General features: G+C 47.9%; 1 non-coding gene and 1 pseudogene across 1 annotated transcript; both read right to left on the bottom strand.

Moving 5' to 3' along the window:
• Positions 1-6,719: 6,719 nt before the first annotated feature.
• LOC142431185 (small nucleolar RNA SNORA70) lies at positions 6,720-6,851 on the bottom strand. The gene has a single exon (XR_012780732.1). It is a non-coding gene; the product is annotated as a small nucleolar RNA SNORA70 (small nucleolar RNA).
• Positions 6,852-8,648: 1,797 nt separating this feature from the next.
• LOC142431061 (ragulator complex protein LAMTOR3 pseudogene) lies at positions 8,649-13,569 on the bottom strand (annotated as a pseudogene).
• Positions 13,570-14,891: the final 1,322 nt, after the last annotated feature.

Below are 14,891 nucleotides of genomic sequence, written 5' to 3'. Positions count from 1 at the left end.
CAGTGTGGAAAGACCCTGGGCCCAGGAGAGATTCATAGGTACATCTGGATATGATGATGGTGTACATTGAAGCTTTGGGGGCAGGGGATGTGAGCCCCTGGTTAGTGTGTGTTTAGGGGTGAGCAGGGGGCTTGGCTGGGACAGCTGGTGAAGGAGATAGGCCTCAACTCTCTTCCGGCCCTGCTCCCCGTCCGTCCTCTCCTTACCAGCAGTTCCTGGCCCTTCTCCTGCACCCTGGCATTGCTGATGTTCTGGGACAAGGTCTAAATTGAGCGCTTGGATGAGACATTCCTCGGAGCTGCCAGTCGTCCAGGTCCAGGGTGGTCACCGGACTCACTGGCTCCACGGCTCCTCCTCGCGGTTTGGCCTTCGCCCCACTCACCATCAGTGCCAGATGCCAGTCCTCACTGCCCACTGAGGCCCTCTGCTGCTGTGCTCATGCCATTCAACCCGGGGGGCCGCTGCTGTGGGGCTGCCTGGACATGTGTGTGTGCGTGCGCGCCCGCGTGTGCATGTGCGTATGTGTGAGTGTGTGTGTGTGTCTTCATGTTCTCTGCCGGCATTGGACTGAAAATTTATTGGCCCCAAGTGAGGCACAAATTCCACAATCCTTTCCAACTCTGGACTTAGCGGTGGGAGAAAGTGCTGAGTACAATTTATTAAACGTGTAGGATTCACCCCACCCTTCGGGGCCCAGCACAGGCTGCCTCTCCTTTGGGACACCTCCTTAGACGGACTCAGCCAGGTATCCCCCCTCCTGTAGTGTCCCTGTGGTCCAGAGGGTGCCTCATACAACCTACCCAGTGCTCCTCTGCCTTGTACCCTGTTCCAATGATTAGTCTTTTAGCTCCCAGAGAGCAAGACCCCTGACTTTGGGGTTATTCTATTCAGGGTTCTAACTCTAACTCTCTGCTCTGTGGACCAAGAATCTTGAACTAAGGAGCCTGGTGGCACAATGGTTGAGTGCTCAGCTGCTAACAGCAAGGTTTCAACGCCCCCACCCCCAGCGGCTCTGTGGGGTGGGGTAGGGGCAAGACTTGCCCATCTAATCCTGTAAAGATGACAGCCTAGAAAATTCAAAGCAAACTCACTGCCATTGAGCTGATGCCGACTCAGAGTGACCCAGTGGGACAGGGTTGAATGCCCACGAGGGTTTCTGAGATGGTAACTCTTTACGGGAGTAGAAAGCCTCCTCTTTCTCCCGAGGGGCGGCTGGTGGTTTCAAACTGCTGACCTTGTGGTTAGCAGCCCAGCAGGTAACCACTATGGCAGCAGCACCTTCTGGGACTGGTCTATTCTGAGGCAAGCATTAGGTTGCTAGGAGTCGGAATGGGTCTGGTGGTACCTAATAACCACCCCACACCACACCGACAATGCACCTTTACTAGTTCATTTCCCCGGAGCTCCATTGTGCTCATCTGTAGGTGGGAGGAATGATGCTCTCCTTCAGGATCCTTGAAGGCGTAGTGCTTATGCGTTGTGAGGCAAGGTCAGCTGGTTGAAGCCATCAGCCACTTTTTGGGAGAAAGATGGAACTTGCTACTCCCGTAAAGCGTGACTGTCTCAGGAACCCATGGAGCAGTTTTACCCTGTCCTGTCACGGTCATTAGGAGTCGGCACTGACTCGATGGCGGTGCCTCGGAGTTTGATGTAGGGTCATCGTAAGCTTACGTTCGGTTAAACAGAGCGCCTGGCACTGTGGCTGGCCCAGATGGGATACTTCATCAAGCTGAGTTTCTGTTTCTGCTATTCACTCCTCCCGGTTCCCCAGTTCCTGCGACAGGGCTGGGCTTGCGAGGGGCACCCAGGAAAGTCATGGTGGTGACTGATTAATGATTATGGAGCCTGCAATTATTGGGATGAAGTCCCTAAAGAGGGAAATCACTCTAAGCAAACCCATTAATTAGGGGCCTGTTTGCAATTCTTTTGTGGTGGCCCATCCTGTGTTAGTTCAAGGAGGGCTTTGGGTCCCTCCCCTGAGAGGCCATTCTTGAGGAGCCGAAGTGGGGGTGGGGAGGAGGCTCCAGAGGTGTTCAATTTCCACCTACTTGTGACCTTCACTGCCCATCCTCCCCTTCTCACTCCAGAGCTGGTGCAATAAACAAGTTAACAGGTGACAAACACAACCCTGATAAAGAAGGGTAGTGCTGTAGGAGGGCATTAAGTGGTGCTAATGGACTATGCCGAGCCAGGACCCCTGAGGCGCTGGAGGATTGCTGACCAGGAGCGGACCTTGCAGGCCAGGCGGGACCCAGGCAGCTCCTTGATTTTGACTATCCCTTTTTTTACATAGAAAGAAGAAATGTCCCCCAGCAGAGCGCATGACAAATGTTGTGTTGCAGTGTACCTGTCTACCCCGGACACATTGGTTCATTCAATCAAACCTCATACGCAATGTAACTGTGTTGCTTTGTGAGAAACTTCGGGATCTACTGAAAGTGTCCCGGCAGTGCCCGGCCCCGCACGGTGAGCCGAGTGGGATGGAGGTTGAAAGAGCATGCTGGGCATCCTCTGTCCGGGTTCAGCCCCACCCTTGCACAGGGCAGCTCAGAGCGCTGGGCAAAGTCTGGGCCGTGCTGGGCAGGACTCTGGTGACTGAGATGTGGAGATGACCTGAGCCTATCGAGAACCAAAGATCTGATCACAAGCCAAACCCAAAGACCACTACTACCATCAAGCCAGCGCCAATTCCCGAGACTCTGGAGCGAACTGCCCCACAGGGTTTCCTCAGTGGGAACCCTTAGGAGGAGACTCACTCAGCAACCCCCCCCCCCCCATACACACACTGGCCTTGTGTTTAACAGCTGAGCCCTTTAACCACCAAAGACCCGCAAGGAAGAAGCAGGGCCAGTAGCTGTTAAAAGTCGCCTTTGCTGGGCTGGTGCGGTCCCGGCCAAGCGAGAACCCAGCAAGGTGCACCTGGAGACTCCAGGGTCGCCGGCTAAAGCCACAGCCCATGCGCTCTGCTGTTACTCTTTCTTTGTAATGAAATCATTTCATGGGGGGCTCATACAGCTCTTCTCACCGTCCACACATCCAGCCATTGTGTCAAGCACATTTGTACATTTGTTGCCATCATCGTTTTCAAAACATTTTCTTTCTACTTGAGCCCTTGGTATCAGCTCATTTTTCTCCTTTCCTCCCCACCCTCCCTCCCTCATGAACCCTTGATAATTTATAAATTATTCTTTTTTCATGTCTTACACCAACCGCTGTCTTCCTTCACCCACTTTTCTGTTGTTCATCACCCCCCGGGGGGCCTGTTATATGTCTGTCATTGTGATCGGTTCCCCCTTTCTCCCCCTACCTTCCCCTTCCCCTCCTGGTATCGCTACTCACCTGATTGGTCTTGAGAGGTTTATCTGCCCTGGATTCTGTGTGTCGGGAGCTCTTATCTGTACCCGTTTACATGTTCTGGTCTGGCCAGATTTGTAAGGTAGAATCGGGGTCATGATAGTGTGTGGGTGGGGGTGAGGAAGGGAAGCATTAAGGAACTAGAGGACAGTTGTACGAGTTGTCTGCTGCTATTACCTCGTGGTGGCCTCTTTCCCTGCTGGACGCCACACTCCCTGCAAATAGGAGTATGTTGTACGCTGTCCTCCCGTGTCCCCATGGCATTTGACGGCCAGTTGTGCGTCATTGACCCCCTGTGGGTCAGAGGAGAACTGTGCTCATGGGACCCTCAGGCTCTGGGTGGACTCGAACCACCGAGCTTTCAGTTAGCAGCCAGCACATGAAATGCTTGTGCCCCTCAGAGGTTTCATCACAAGGGGCCTGTGGACATTTGTGGAGCTAAACGGAATCAGAGAGCTACCTGAGAAACACCCTGATTCTCACATAGCTCTAGAGGGACGCCCCCCTTCTCCTGGCCTCCTGGTATTGCTTCCATTTTATAACCGGACGCCTTGTGTGGTCACTGCTTCTTGCCCTTGCCCTTGCCTTTCTCCTGCACGGGCGACATGCAGCTGCCTGGTTTCCCAAGTACCCAGCAAGAGGCTGGCATGGCGTGAGAAGGCACTGACCCAAGTATCTGCCACATAACTGAATGAACGGTTTTGTGAATGAATCTGCCCATCCGGACAGATGGGGGCCGCCTCCCTCCCGAAGCCCAGCCCACCACACTTGGAAGCTACATTTCTTGATGAGTGTTTTCCTGTTTTACGAATCTGCCTGTCCCTCGAAGCCCATGTTCTCTTCTCCCGGTATCAGGGCACATCTGGTTGTTGGTACATGTTGCTTAGTTAGTAACTCTTAAAACAGCATGAAATTGTTAGCACGTTGCTCATGCCTGCCAAGCTGTTCTCGAGTCGCGAGCTTGGGTGGGTTTGGTTTTCTGTTTGTTTTCTGTTTTCATGCCGTTTAGGAAACTGGTTTGTGACAACCTTGGGGGAAGTAATAAGCCTGCCTTGTGCTCCGCTAAGGAGAGGGCAAGCCTGGGACCAGGGCTGGGCTTGGGGAGGAGGAAGGTGGCTCTCGGGGCCGAGGGGCTTGGCGTCTTTGTTGGCATTCCTTTTCTGGGAATGACCAAGTGGATGCTGGGACTAAGTTCAGGTATGCTGAGAAGGGGTGCCCAAAAGAGGTGGAGTGGAGTGGGAGAGAGACCTGTCTGGGCATGTGCCCCCATAGGAAGCCCACTGGGGACCAGAGTGCCCCTCTTGGGTTCCAAAGAGACAGACCTTCTCTCTCCAAATAAATGCCCAAGGGTGCAGGCTTGAGATTTCTACTTTGACCCCCCATGAATCTCAGAGGACACCCTTGAGGTCCCCAAGGATGGGCACCCTGCCTCCTAGTCACCCTGGAGGCTGAGGAAATCCGGTCATTAATCACCTGACTTCTCTTGTTTATTTGGTGTGTACGACATGTAACTTACTTAGCTAGATGGCTAGATAACATGTGGATTAGGTAGACAGACTACCCCAAATCCATTAAAGGAGAGAGTGACAAAGCGACATTTAAATGCATGTCTGTCTGACAGCGAGGTCCGTTTTCATTCCTTTAATTTAGGAGCCCTGAGCTCAGGAAGAGCAAGGATTAGTGTTTCAGTTTGATTTTTGTCATCTTTCTTCCATCTCAGGTCTTTGAGTCTCAAGTTCATGGCCTCTCAGATCCCACGGCTATGCCTGCAGCTAAGACCTTGCTATCCAGATCTCAAAAAGGGCCAAATGGTCTTTTCAATCCTCCCTTGACTTGAGTTGGAGTCCCCAGGTGGTACATGTGGTTAGAGTGCTCGGTAAACAAAAGGTAGATTGTTCAAGTCCTTTCAAGGGCATCTTACAAGAAGAACCTGATGATCTACTTTAGAACACCAGTCATTGGAAACCTTCTAAAAAAAAAAAAAAGAAAAGAACACTTTATGAAGCACGGTTCTATCCTGACTCTCATGAGGTCGCCTTGCTGAGTTAAGTGTCGGTTGGTAAGCATTGGACCGCGAACGGAAAGGTCAGCGGTTTGAACCCACCAGCTGATCTTCAGGAGAAAGAGGAAGCTCTCTCCTCCCATAAATACCAAACCCTGAGTCCCACCGGTCCACTGCAGGAGTCCAACTGAGTCCTGCCTGTGCAGGGTACACCCTTTCTGACCCCTGTTCTGGTGCCCCATCAGACCATCAGAAGCAGACCTGCTGGGTCACACGAACCCCGTGAGAAAACTATCAGTGGTAGTGGGAGTATAGCAGGACAGAGGGGGGATAGAGCGACAAAACACAAAGGGTGGCTTGATGGATGACGCACACCGACAGCCGTGGAGCTGTTTCTGACTCCTGGGGTGACCGTGTATGTGGGAGCAGACCTGTGCCCCATGCAGTTGTCAGGGGTGAAGTGTTCTGGGGGAGCAGAGCACTAGGTCTTTCTCCTGAGCTGCCTCCAGATGAACTCAAACACTGGCTGCTTGCATCACCCCAGGGGCTCCTGGGTGGCTGCTGGTGCTGAAGTGTCCGGGGGTGAGGGGAGGTGAGGGGGATGGACATGACCCTGGAAACCCACGGGGTCAAGCGATGGGAAGGCCTTGAGGGTAGAAAGCAAGGGGCCCATCCTCTTCTGGAGTTAAAGACTAGAGAACTGTCTGTGACTAGTAGGCAGGACACAGTTAATGGGAAAACGCAGATACCAGCAGCTTCGAAAGACCCTGTTACTGTCTTCTCATCACCCCAAGGCGGCCGAGCATGACTCACCATGAAGTCATCTTGTCTGTCAGCCCCGCCGTAGCTCCCTCCGTCTCGCTGACTCTCACCAAGTGCAGCGGTGGCTGGCGGCTCACAACTCCCTAGCTTTAGAAACATCTGTGCCACTTAACCTCCTGGACCCCATGTATTTATTTGAAAAACTACTGGGAGGTTAATGTTGTTGTTGTTTGTGGAAACGGGATGAGGCGATGGAACAGAAAAAACATAGGGCATGGAGTCAGGCACCCCTGGTGCAGATCCAAACTCCGTCACGAAGCAGTCATGTGAGCTTTGCTGAAAGGCATATTTAAAGCACCGAGGGCAGGAGAGGGGATTTCCGTCCCTCCTCACTCTTCCCCTGAAGGGAGAACATGTCCAAGGATGTTTCCTGGACCCCTGGCTAGGATCTGGTTTGGAAGCAGATGGACACGATGACTTGGCTGACGTGGACCCTTACCCTAATGCCTTGGGATTTGCTAAAGCACCTCACATTCCACTTTGGAGGCTAGGTTACGGACAGCCAAAACCAGCCAGTCAGAACCATCAAAGAACAGGAAAAGGCTGTCTCCAGCATCCCATCGGGCAACCAACACTTGCCAACAGACTGCGTACGCTACGGAGGAGGCTGCTCTTCGCAGCCACTGCACACCGGCCTCCACGGGAAGAGGACGTTTGGCTTAATTGGCTGCAGACACGATTGCTGCTTGCAATCCCATCTCTCCTTTCATTTTTCAGAAGTAATCCCTTAGTCATTTTTCCCCCAGAAAGACGTGTGTTTACTTAACTCTTAATTCCCCCCCCACCCCTGAAATATCATTCCTTTGTCTCCAGTCTCAGATGTGTCTGCTGAATATAGAACTGCAGATTTACTTTTTTTTCTTCCCCCTTTTATCCTTTAAAACATTTCTTTTTGTCTTCTGACAATAGGAGGGCTGATCGCTAATAGAGATTTCTTTGAAGATGATTGGACTCTCGTATCTTTTTGAAAAGATCCCTCGTGGCGTAGTGGTTATGAACTAGGCTGCTGACCACACGGTCACCAGTTCGAAACCAACAGCCGCTCCGTGGGAGAAAGAAGAGGCTTTCTACTTCCATAAAATGTCACAGGCTCAGGAACCCCATCTAAGGGCAGTTCTGCCCTGAACTTCAGGGTCACTACGAGTTGCCGTCGACTTGCTGGCAGTGAGCGTTAAGACATTCTCTTTCTACTTGACATCTGTGGTTTTACAATCATGTGTTTAAGTATGCATTTGTTTTTGACTAGGTCTGGGTGCTTTTTCAACCCAAGACTAGCAGCCTCCACCCCTTCCAAATCTGGAAAATTCTCAGCCATTAGTTCTTCAAGTATTATCTTCCACCCCTATTTTCTGTATTTTTCCACCCTGCGGTTCCTATGGATACATGGATACACGAACAGGAAACCGTATTCAAGATGCCTTTCAGTATCGTGTTTTAATTTTCCCATTTAAAGCAATCTCTGTAAGACATGGAGCTCTTGAAACAATATCGAGAGTAGACGGCTTTTTCCTGTGTGTTGTTCAAGTTAGCCGCTCTCCCTACAGCTGTGCCAGTGGCCCTATTTAAGCAGCCCACTGAGGTTTACTTTTTAACTTAGATGATTGTGTTTTTCACCTTGAGATTAAAAACAATTTCTCGAGCCAACTCTTCTTTTCTCGTACTGTCATATTCTTGCTGTGTAGGCAATGATTATTATTTATACTTTAAAAAATACTATTTTAGTTATACTCACGAATGAACAAAGGCTTTATTACCATGTCTACAGGCATGCTAATATAGGAAACAATCCTGAATCCCATCTACCTTTTATAAAGAACACACAAACATTCTAACCCTGGTTGGTTGTATAGAGAAAGCAGAGCGGGGGAATCCCTAGCGAGTCACTGAAAGTGTGGATCGGTGCTCTTTCAGAAGAACCATGTCAAGGAGCAATAGTCATCTACACTGTCAAAGCAGATATACTGACAGGAAAGTTTGTGATTGTACGGGTTTTATTACTTTTGCTAGGCGATTTTGTTTTCCTCACACTCAATGCAAAGAAATAAAACATAACACGAAGAAAAATATATCTGGCTTATTAGTCACAATAATAAAGGGTCTGTTTCCTTCTGTGGGTCGGGGCATATTTTACAATAGGGAGCACTTGCTGGTCCCCAGGAAATCACTGCATCATTTAGATTCTGCTCTCTGGAGAGAATCTGGCATTCGGTGTGTGCCAATACTCTATTTATATGAGCTGTGGTAGCGTGACCCATTCTTGTGGCATTCTCAGCTCTCAAAATAATAATAATAAAAAAACCTCAACAAGGAATTATAACAATCAATTTGTCCAGAAATTTTATCTACAGGCTCTTCCTTTTAGCACAAGATGTGAGTACAGGGACTTAAGTATTAGTGTGGTCTCGAGAGAGCTGAGTTGATATTGTGTCTGTGTAATGAAGATAAGGTAGGCTTGGAGACCCGTATCTGATTAAGCAACGTCCACCACTTGGCTCAGTTCTTCAACTACTGGAGCACATTGCTCTTCTAGGCTGCCAGTTCCTGTATGGGCCTTGCTGCTGGCTGCCACCTGCACCGCCAAAAGTAAACGATTACACTGAGCCGGCGGGAAGGTGCAACCTACCTGTTTTTGTTTCCTGAGAGTCCAACTTTGCTCCCATGCTCTATTGCAAGAGCAAAAGTAGATAAGAAGCCAGGTCTCAAAGCAGGCTCCGGAGCATTGTCATTGGTCACTCTAATAACAGGCGCCCCATCTCTGTCGGACACACAATAGCATGGAGGCCTGCGACACTTGGGGCTTTTGTATACGGGAATCTCTGACGGTCCTCTGCCACGATGGATTCATTCTCCCACAGGGTTTCTGCTTCCTGGGATGCCCAGATTCTCCTTTGCTGTCACCTCAAGGCAGCCTCAGATGCAAGTCCCCGTGCAACGAGCCATCACTCGATTCCTAGTGTCTGCTCTTCGGGAAGCCTGCTGTCTAGCGCACACCCATTGCTGACGTTTGGAAACCTTTGTTGTTAGGCGTTCTTCAGTCCATTCTGACCCAGAGTGACCCTGCGTGCCACAGAAAGAACCACTGCCCGATCCCGCATCACCCTCACGTGGTTCCTGTGTCTGAGCCCCTTGCTGCAGCCAGTGTGACAACCCACAGTGCGGAGGGATCCTCCTCTCTTATGCTGCTCTTCTGCGCCACCAAGCATGACGTTCTTTCCCGGGGACTGGTCCCTCCTGCCGACAAGCACGTCCAAAGTACAGGAGACAAAGTCCTCTAAGGAGTAGTCCGTTTCTGAGGAGCATTCTGGCTGTGTTTCTTCCAAGACAGATCTCTTTGTTCTTTTGGCAGTTCGTGGGGCTTTCAGAAATCTTTGCCAGCACCCAAATGCAAGTGCCTAGAATCTTCTGCGGTCTTCTTTTTTCGATGTCCAGTTTTCACAGGGATATGAAGCAATCCCTCGACTCGGGGCAGGCACACTTTAATCTTCAAAGTGACATCCTTGCTGATCAACACTTTAAAGAGCTCCTGGGCGGCAGGTTGACTCAGTGCAGTGCATCCTTTGATCTCTTGGCAATGGCTTCCCTGAGCATCAGTTGTGGAGCCAAGCACAATGGAATCCTTTGCAGCATCCATCTTTTCTGTCTAGCATGACGTTACAGATTGGTCTAGTTGTGAAGATTTGTCTTTTTCTTTTTTTACATTGAGTTGCAATCCATACTGAAGGCTGCAATCCTCGATACTCATTAGCAAATGCTTCAGGTTCTCCTCATTTTCAGCAAGCCAGCTTGTGTTATCTGCATATCAAAGGTTGTTAATGAGCTTTCCTCTAATTCAGATGCTTCATATGTTTGCTCAGCATACAGAATGAGGAAGCATGGTGAAAGGATACAACACTGACACGTGCTTTTCCTGGTTTTAAAGCATGCAGCGTTCCCTTGCTCTGTGAGTGGCTGCCTCATGATCTGTATACAGGTTCTGCATGGGCACAATGGAATGTTCTGGAATTCCTAGTGTGGTCAGCTTCCCATAGCTGGTTCTGACCCACACAGGTGCATGCCTTTGCATAATCAAGGAAACACAAACAAACCCTTTCCTGGTATTCCCTGCTTTGAGCCAAGATGCATCTGACATCAGCAATGATATCCCTTCTGGCATCTTCTTTCAAGCCCCGCTTGAATTTCTGACAGCTCCCTTGTCCCTGTAACTGCTACAGCCATCGTGGAATTATCTTCAGCAAAACTTTGCTTGCACGTGTGATTAACAGTATTGTTAGATACTTTCTGAATTTTGTTGGAATGGGAACAAATATGGATCTCTTCCATTTGGTTGGCCTGGTAACTGGTTTCCAAATTTCTTGGCATCGACTAGTGAGTGTTTCCGTGCTTCTTGAGCACGCTGACCCGTTTCGGTTGGTGTTCTGCTCATCCATGCAGCCTTATTTTCCCTTCACGCCTTCAGTGCCGCTTGGACTTCTTTCTTCAGAACTGCCGGTGCTTGATAGGCACTGCTGTCAGTGTACTGGTGCATCAATGGTTAAATGAACTTCAGCACAATTTTGCTTGCACGTGATATGAGTGATATTGTTAGATACTTTCCGCATTCTGTGGGTCACCTTTCTTTTTGGCCTTCTGTGGGTTTGACTCATTCTTGGTGACAAAGTGGCTGCATTCCTTACGTCTCTTTTGGGTGCTGACTACGTTGTTCAATATTTTGCCCATAGAATCTTTTAGTGTAACTTGACGCTTAACTTTTTCTTCAGTTTTTCTCACCTTGATCCATGATGAGCGTGTCCTTCCTTTTTGGTTTCTAACTCCAAGTCTTTTCACATTTCTTTATAATACTTTATGTTGTCTTCTCCAGGTGCCTTTAACATTTTTTTCAGTTTGGGTCTTTTACTTCATAATTTCTTCTATTTGCTGTAGCTGTTCTGATTAAGAGCAAGTTTCAGAATCTTCTGGCATCCACATTGATCTTTTCTTTCCTTTTTTTAAATTTTGACCTTTTGCATTCTTCGTGAATGATGTTCTTCACGTCCCCCTACAGCTCTTCAGTTCTTATGTCGTTAGGGTTCAATGCTTCACATCTGTTCTTGAAATTCACATGAGGTAGAGCCAAGATCATATTTTGGTTCTCATAACTTTGCTTTAATGTTCTTCAGATTTAATCTGGATTTACATATGAACAATTGATGGTCTTTTCCACCATTACCTCTGACCTGGTTTTAGCTGCTGATATTGAACGTCTCCATCAGGTCTTTCCCACAGATGTAATTAATTTGATTTCTGTATATCCCATCTGAAGAAGTCTAAGCATATAGCTGTCATTCATTTTGTTGAAAAGAAGTATTGGCAATCAAGAAGTGGTTGGTCTTGTAAAATTCTATCAGGCAATCTCCAACTTCATCTTTATTGCCACACCTCCCAACTACCATTCCTTTGTTTTTCCAATTTTCAAATTCCAGTCACCAAGAATTATCAATGATCTTGATTGTGCATCTGATTGACTTTCGATGAAGACGTTGGTAGAATCCTTCAATATCTGTACCACTCACTAGGTTTAATAGTTGATGCATAAATTTGAATAATAGTTGTATTGACTGGGCTTCCTTGAATGCTGATAGATATTATTCTGTCACAGACAGCCTTGTACTTCAGTACAGATCTTGGAATATCCTTTTTTGAAAAGGAATGTAACGTCATTCCTCTTGAATGTGTCATTCCTGGCACAGGAAACCACATAATTATCTGATTTGAAACGGCCCATGCCAGTACATTTCAGTTCACAAGTGCCTAGAATGTCGATCTTTATGTGGTCCACTTCATTTCTGACAACTGCCAAAATTTCATACTTAGTACATCGCAAGTTTCACTTCATGGCTGTTTACAGCTGCTTTTAGTCACACCCCATCAGTAAATGAAGGCTCCCGGAAGCCTTGTTGCATCCGCCGCATGATGTTGGATTCTGTTTTGAGAAGGGAGCTCTTCCTCAGTCATATGCTGAGTGCTTTCTGACATGAAGGACTCATCATCTAGCACTGTTGCTGACCATGTTCTGCTGATATTTATGAAGTTCTCAGTATCTGACAATATTTTGCTTCTATTCCTAAGGCTCTCAGGGGCTGTTCCCTCAGAAGTGAGCAGCCTATCTCTTCCTCATTGTCTGTTCTGTGCCGAATCTCTGCTGAAAACTGTTCCCCTTGGGTGACCCTGGGGGCATTTGAAATCCCAGTGACACAGCTTCCAGTGTCATAGCAACACACAAGCCACCACAGTAAAGCAAACTGACAGGCAAGTGATGGTGGAAAACATTAGATAGACTGACTTTAAATGATTCCTTTCTTTTCTTTCTTTCTTACAGAATGCTCAGTAGTCAATCATCACTTGGGAACAATTTTCCCATTTGTGGTAGATATATAATTGTTTTTCAATTTGAGGATTAAGAGTGTAGGGGTGGAGTCTATCTTGTCAATCAGATCATAGCAATGAGACCTCTGGGTGGGCATGACCTTCTCCTGAGAATTCTGGGAAATTCAGAACTTCCTCCTTGGAGGTGGGAGACTCTCTGTTCACACCCTGGGACACATAGCAGCTGACAAGACACATGGACCTACCCTGATGCAGAGACCGCTGCCAGCGCTGAGATATTTCCAAAGACAGTGGATCCAAAGACTTTCTACCCACTGGCCTGTGATCTGCATTCGGCATCATTGCATGTGTTTTGTGAGTCTGAAGAGGACTTTATAGATTTCTATCAGACATATGGGCTAGTACTGGACTTATGGACTTAATCTGGACTGGGCTGGGATGTTTTCTCAATGTTCAATTGCTCTTATATATAAATCTTTTTCTTATACACATATGTGTGTCTGTGAATTTGTTTCTCTAGTCTACCCAGACTAACACACCATTTGTAACCTTAACGGGGTCCAGTGGTGCTGCATCGCCTCATGTGCTTTGTAACTCTCCTGTCATCACTGTAGAAACTGTGTCTGTTGCTCGGACTAGGATGCACCTCCCTGGTCTGTCTATGTGACAGACTTCTCTCTTCTGGACCACTTTGACTTACGTTTGTTGACTTTGGGCTAGTAGCCCTGGTAAGAATGGTGAGCATTTGGGTTGTATGTCAGTATATGGCAAAGTTTAAGCACTCTTGCCATTTGCTTCTTTAACTTTTCCCCCCTCTGATCCACAATGAAACTGTGTGTCTTTGAAATGCACTCATTCCTCTATCCTTATCTTCTTGACTGTACTTCCTAAATAATAAAACATTCCAGGAAAACCCCAAATCAATTTCCAGAGGTGGGCTGCCTGCTTTTCTCCCGTACCCTTGAGTAGTGGTCGAAATTTTCTCCCTTGTTCTGCTGCTTGTTCTGCATACAAACTGTGGCTTCCATGTTTGTCTTGATGTAGTCATCAAAGCCTTGCCCCTAAGTTGTGCTTCTCACATGCTAACGTGCACATACATCACCTAACCAGTTGGCTTTGAGTGCCCCGTGTGGGTCATGGTATGTCTGGGCTCCATAGTGTTTTCAATGGACGATCACCAGACCTTTCTGATGCCACCTCCATGTGGACTTGCACTTCCAACCTTTCTGTTAACAGCCGAGTGGGTTAACCATTGGCATCACCAAGGGAATCCTTGAATCATCTTTGGTCTTGCTGAAACACGAATGTTCATCCAGTAGACCTGAAATGTCTGTATTTATAACAAGCATCCAGGAGATCCTGATGCTGCTGACCCAGAGATCCAGCTTAGAGGGACAGAGACCTACAGCAGGTCCCTGGTCAATTAGCCCTGTGGGCCTGGGGCTTTACAGATGCACGGTCTCTGGGTCTGGCAACCGAAAATCTCCCTCTCTTGAGCTCATAAATCAATAAGTCATTAATTCACTTTAAACCCTGAGGTAGTTAGTTATGTGCCAACCTGGTCAATAAACACGTGTGGGGTTAATTGAAGGGTGGAGGGATAAATGGCTCAGTGTGTTCTTTCAAGTTCTCAGGTCTCTTGCTTTGTGATGGTCAGACCAGGGTGCAGCTGCCCTAGCCAGTTCAGCTGGCAAAGCTCACTTCCTGCAAGACATCCCTGAGGAGAAGCCACATGAACCTACCCCGATGCAGCCCTGGGTGCTGGAGCAGCCGTGTGGAGACCCCGGCATGCACTGACATGCTTACACCTTCACTGATTCAGCTTTCCTCCTGTAGTCGGCATCATAGTGTGTGTTTTGTGAGCTGGAGGAGGACTTCATGGATTGCCGTTGGACATATGGGCTAAAGTTGGACTTGTGGTCTTGGGCAGCACTGGGTTGGGATGTTTTCTTGATGTGCACTTACCCTTTATATAAAACTCTCTCTTATACATATGAGTTTCTGTGGATTTGTTTCTTTAATGTACCCAGACTAACACAAACCCTTTTGTCTATGATTTTAAGTAGGTGGGGGATGCCTGTGTCCTCACAGTCCAGTGTTTCACTGGAAATCAATTTTATTTCCTTTTTGGAATGTTTTATTACTTAGGAAGCACAGTCAAGAAGCTGAGAGAGAGGTCTGAACACATTTCAAAGACATGAAGTTAAAATGTAAAGCCTTGCATGACCCTAAATCACAGATAGGTAGAGGACTTCTGGCTGATTTTTCTCCTACTGTCTTCTGGAAGGGCCCCTACTTCTTCAGTTTTCTTTATTCATTCTACAACTATTGATTTAGTGAGCTTCTGCTA

The sequence above is a fragment of the Tenrec ecaudatus genome, chromosome 17, assembly GCF_050624435.1.
Source record: "Tenrec ecaudatus isolate mTenEca1 chromosome 17, mTenEca1.hap1, whole genome shotgun sequence".
Lineage (NCBI taxonomy): Eukaryota > Metazoa > Chordata > Mammalia > Afrosoricida > Tenrecidae > Tenrec > Tenrec ecaudatus.
The sequence above is the reverse complement of the archived record's forward strand: the minus strand, read 5'-3'. Positions and strand labels throughout refer to the sequence as shown.